The following is a 6,000-nucleotide window of genomic DNA, read 5'->3' as shown; positions in this document are numbered from 1 at the left end:
CCACTGCGCTGCTGCCTCCTCCTCCTCCTCCTCCTCTGCCTCCCCACGCAAAGGGTGACAGTCATTTGGACAGCAAACAGTAGATCACTGCTCAGCTCCCCTCTGCTGATATGTGTGTGCGTGCATGTGTGTGTGTGTGTGTGTTCCAGTCAGGATGTCAGCAGTTCAAGAGGGTTGAGGGGGGGAGGAGAAGCAGATTCTGTACTTAATGTTCTAGTTACACGTCCACCATGTGATGATGCACAGTTTTTATCCTGAATTAGGGTTATAATGCTGTAAAATCAACAACAATCGGTGCTGTTGATTACACAGCTGCGAGCTTCTGCCTTGGGGCGTTTGTGATACAACAAGCCGGCATAGAGACATCATTTTTCAGAATTATCACTGATCGTAAAATCGCTGTGGCAGAGGATATTTTTCCGCGGACAGGCAGACAGACTGAATTGAAAGCAGTTTGGCAAACGTTGGCGAGAGAGAGAGAGAGAGCGGCTGAGTTTAAACGATACGTGATAATCGAAACCATGCGGAGCCTTGGCCAGAAGGAACGGCAGCAAGCATTAGAGCGATGGAACCCACGGTATAAAGTCGTGCATGCTTACTTCATTAGGTACACAGTCTGCAGACCAGAACATCTGACACCACTAGAACAAATGGGATTATTTTGATTCAAAATTGCCATCGTGTTGGCACCTACAGTGCAAAGTCACCGCTGCCAACACTCGCTGACTGTCTTTCAATGTAAACTTTGAGGCAGCCATTTTAATTGTTGATGCTATCCTGCCAGTGTAGGGATGTGCCAGTCGATGCCATCATATGCGCACGCTATTACTGTACCTGCGCACGCACACACACTCACACAAGCCTCATTAGTTACTGTTAAGCTCCCGCCGACTAACGTTTGAGTGTAACCTACGTACTTTTCATTATTGTAATTAAAAAAAAAAAAAAGAGTGAATTAACACGGTGGACATGAAAAGAAGACGACTCTCTCCGCTGACCCCGTTAATCAAGACTGGAATGATCTGCCTAACTGGGATTTAATTGCCTTCTGCTGTTTTCTTCCAGCAATAATTTGGTTTGTGTTGGCTACGCTGTGCCACTAAAGTAAGCCAAGCCCTGCTGGCCCATTAAAAGCGAAGGCACTCTGTTTTGGTGGGTGTGGGGGTAGATGAGAGAGGGGTAGTAAGGGGGTGGGATGGGGGGGCATAATGGCAACGTACACTGGGTGACTCATGATCGGGAGTCCATGGAAGTCAATGTAAGACTATAAAGAAAGCAGCTTCCCTCTCTAGGGTGTGGTGAGGTTTAAGGGCTTTCACATACAACTTTAAAGAGCCCAAGTTTTAAATCCTAGGATATACTGTTAAATCACATGGGAGGCTTATTGTTTTCAAGGCTTCACATATAAGCGCCGTTAACCCTCTGAATGCCATTGAAACCAGTCCGACGTATGCTCATTATAGAGTATGAGCAATCATCAGCGGGGCAGGTGTGAGCGAAAAGCGTCTGTGTATGAACATACAGTTCAAGTCGCTCGACTATGTTTCCAGTTATTATCCGGTATCGCGTTACGCTCTGTTAAATAAGTGACTACCGCCCCTCCTGCAGGTTTGCCCCCCCACCCCCCCCACCCCCACCCACCCCTCCCAGTTGACCATGTGTCCATATATGATTGAGCATGCGTTTGTATGACCACCAGCCTGATGAAACCACCCTGACATCACTGAGAGCTTCTTTCTTTTCTTTTCTTTTCTTTCTTTCTTTTCTTTTTTTTTTTTTTTTTGCTGCATGTGCAAAACCATCCAGCGGATTGAGCCCTTTTCATTAATCTATCATCAGCTGTGACTGTGGCTGTCTGCGGGGCAGCGCTGGGAAAGATGGGAACAAGGGGAGGAGAAATGAATAAATAAAAAGCATGCATGGTTGCAAAAAAAAAAAATCTGACAGGCATTTATAGAGAGTTTCTTTTAGCCAATTGCATCTATAAAAAAAAACAAAAAAACTACAGTGAGTAATAAGCATGCATGAAGATATGATATGAGGATATATTTGATGATGGAAGATATCCAAGCACAGTTAACTGGTGCAGATGAAACCAATTTACTCTCATTTCTTTGTCTATTTTGTTTTACATTTAAAGAGTTTTGTTGAAATGAGATATTCAGCGTTTGAGTGAAAGTGACTCTGGGTTTTGCGAAGAGAGGAGCACAAATCCAAACCAAACCTGCAGGCGAAATCCTCCAGACCTGCGATTTTCACTTACTTTTGTTTCACTTGTGAAAATAAACATTCATTTCAACCATAAAACCTTTTTATTTATCACTTGTTTTTTTCATTTAGCCAGCCGCAGCTCATCTTCCCCTCGCGTGTTGTGCTGCTGAGACAGTGTCGGGGAGTAAGATATGATTGTATCATCAGATATCGATCCCTGCAGCCCCCAACCTGCTCCCTTCGCCTGGGTTTGATTTCTCAAACTGGTGCAAGAGGCCTGAAATTGGTCCTTTCAGTGAATTTCACCGTGGCTGTTTTTATTTGTCAAGAAAACATTCATGCACTGCTCAGCCGTGTCCACAGGGCCTGTCTGTCTGATTATCTGTCTGCTCCTTTCTCTTATGTTTGCCTCTCTGAAGTCTCTGGATTGGTTGTAATGGGTTTCCGCAAAAATATCTTTTTTATGTGTAACTTGCTCGGATGTTTTTTGTTTTTATTTGCTGAGCGCAGATATGATGTTTGCCTAGATGCAACCAGCAACAACAACTGTGAAGAACAGTGATGGTTCAGGTCTGAGGCTCATTAACAGCAAAAAATAATAATATTCAAACACTGCTACAGAGTCCTGAAGCTTATCCATCAATTATTAACACCTCTAATTTGAAAAAAATGATAGTAAACAACAATTAATAAATGAGACGCAAACACAATGGCTGTATTTTAAACATATTTCTTTATTTCTCCTGCACATCTGTGCTTTATCTGATGGGGTTGGTGATTCTGGGCGATCTGCTCTGCCAGCAAGTGCTGTGGCATCCCACTGTGTTTCTTCTCCCTGGAAAATTTGACTGTTGTAGAAATCTACTCATGTGAAAGCTGAACTGCTGCAGCATCAGTCAGTCAGTCAGTCAGCTGCTTGAGCAGCTCCTCATCACTGACTTTCATTTGTTTTGAAATAAGATAATGTGGGAAGTTTTTAGGCCTTCATCTGTCAAATCTTATTCAATCTTTGGTCCTGATTCTGATGCTGGAAACCACCAGAGCGGATTCGGTATTCTGCTTGAACAAACTGATGGAAATATGAGGAGGATAAAAGTCCAAATTTGAAACAGCAATTAGTGCACACACAATTCTGACTCTCCATTTATTCAACAGGCATTTTGGTATTTGAGAATTTTAAGATTGTACATATTCTAAATGTCTAATAAAATAGAAAATTGGCATTCGTTTTCAAGTTATTCTAAAACAAATTAAAACCATTACATTCCTAATTATAAGAAAAAGCTTTATGCCTCCAATCAGGCAGCCCTAACAGAGCTCCATGCATACATCCACACCCATAATCCCTCCATACAGTGGCGTGGCTGTGATGTAGCTCGAGTGCTTTCACCACTGCTGATAATGCCCATTATTCTGAGGAACACCAACTGAACAACATGACCCTGCTCATTCTAATGAAGTCACTAATTTAATATGCCACTGTGCTTTGGTGGCAATAGATTCAAAAACTAATCTGGGCCAAAACTGATTAGGCCTATTAAGTGGTAATGGAGCGAGGGGCACTTAGCATGCTCGGAGGTTAAGCACCTTTATTTAAGGCGTGGCTGCTCTTTTGTTGTCCTGTTGTTAAGCTGATTGCATAGCTGTGGCCATCTGTCTTCCTGTGTGGTCCTCTGACTCTTCAGACGTGTTCACGCTCAGATCTTTCAGATGTCATTTGAAAATGTGTGCGACCTGAGACGTAAAGAAAATTGATTTGATTTTTGATTTGAACAGCCACACACACACACACACACACACACACACACAGACAGATACTCACATAAAAAAAAAAAAGTTTGACAGCGTCTTTGAAAAACATTTCCTGTGGGTTTAGGCATCCTTAATCTCACACAGTTTGATATTTGTTGTTGTGCGGAATAATTTATAGAGGGATGTAGACAAAAAGCTGCAGTCTAGTAAAAGTGTCACAAATGTAGGAAAACTGAATATATATTTTGACAGGTAACAAATTTTTTTATCAAAGACACACAAAAAGTTATTTAAATCAAACAATCCTTTTGAATAGTGCAGAGTCCAATTTAATCAAGTGTCAGAGAGAGCTGTATGTACTAAAATCTCCCTGATGGCAACAGCCTATTGCGTAGTTCTTAAATAGTAGAATAAGCTTTCATTGTCTTTTGATGTGTGTGACTGATCTGCCGACCAACACGACCAGAAGGCATTCCTAACCCAGAGAGCTGGCTGTGGATCCTCGCTCTCTGCCAGCTGAACGCTCACTGCCACGGCACGTTTTCTTCTCACTCCCAGAAGGCCTTGACACTTTTCTGGCATGTATGAGTGATAGATCATGGGGCATAAAAAAAGACAATGTCCTGCAGTGTAGAAAATTTATGGCCGAACAGCTCGCGCAGACCCATATGTTCAGGAGGGTGGAGATGGGGCCGTTTTCAAAGCTGCAATCAAATACATCTCAATTAGAGCCTTTTTTTTTTTTCTCTCGCTCTTCTCATAGTAATACCTGCTTTAATTTGATGGGCTCAAGACAGACATGCCAGACCGACACACTGGAGGCATTTCGAACCTTTGACGTGTTTTTTTTTTTTTATGTTAGCTGTAAGTGCAGTTATTTCACCTGTGAGGAATTTTCAGCTAAAGATTACTATTTATTTGGCTCTAGACAAATAGATTATTAAATTATAGGCTAAAATCACTGAAGCTTTTAAAGAAAATCAAAGGTTTATTGAAGAGATTAAAATCCTGTAAATAAGCAATTCATCCATAAAATAAAATCAGGATGAATAACTGAAAACCAAACTGCACTAATATGTGGAGGATTTTGCGAAACAGGAGGTGCTTTCGTTCCTTACCTATGTTTTTAGTTTTATTAACGTTATTTTATTTTATTTTGTATGGATATAATAGGCTCATGTCAGCTTACCTAGACAACAGCGCTTCATATATCTGTATTTTGTAGGAATTTGTTTGTTATTAGGTTTCCAACAGTAAGGTGGAGATTTGCAGGGAAATGACAGTGTGATGGTGGGAGAGTTCACACATCTAAAGCAGGTGTCAGACGCCATCTACTGGTCACCCAGGTTGCTTCGTCTTTCAACATATCTGCTGCTACATGCTGCCCACAATCTCAGAGAGAGCTCTGGATTTAAAAGATATTGTGTTTCACACTCGCTGAATATTACTTAAATTGATTGGGTACGAAATACAAACCTGACTATTTGAGAATAAAATTACTAACAAATGGAACTAGTTTGTGCTATAGTAGCAAGGAAAGTATGAGAAAGAAGACATGCATGTCTTTTATAATGAAATAATTATGAAATATAATGTGCTGGATTTCTAGAAAAAAATAGATCAAGCTATGTGCAACAAATAATTAATGCAATACTGTGATTTGAAATGAAAATAGGATGTAAAAGGAGAAACATGTAAATAAACTGATCCCAACAGTCAACACTTTACTATAAATCAGTAGAAAGTGTTTATGCTGACAACTAAAACCAAAATTACCTAAAGAAGAAAAAGCCAATTTGCTCAAACAAGCTGAAATCAAACAAACACTGTACGGACTGAATAATTCTCCTCAGGACTCAATCAAGTCCCGTCCCCTGTCGTCTCAGTGCAGTCTCATAAGACTTTGAGGCTGAAAGCCACGGAGCAGCTGAGCACCATCCTGCCTGTGACTCCACCATGTGACCCTGCGGCCTGTCTATCCAGATGGCCACTTTTCTGTCTGTCTATCTGTCTGTCTATCTTGTCTGTCTGTCTGTC

The sequence above is a fragment of the Trachurus japonicus genome, chromosome 10, assembly GCF_045865225.1.
Source record: "Trachurus japonicus isolate A0001 chromosome 10, Traja_1.0".
Taxonomy (NCBI): domain Eukaryota; kingdom Metazoa; phylum Chordata; class Actinopteri; order Carangiformes; family Carangidae; genus Trachurus; species Trachurus japonicus.
The sequence above is the reverse complement of the archived record's forward strand: the minus strand, read 5'-3'. Positions refer to the sequence as shown.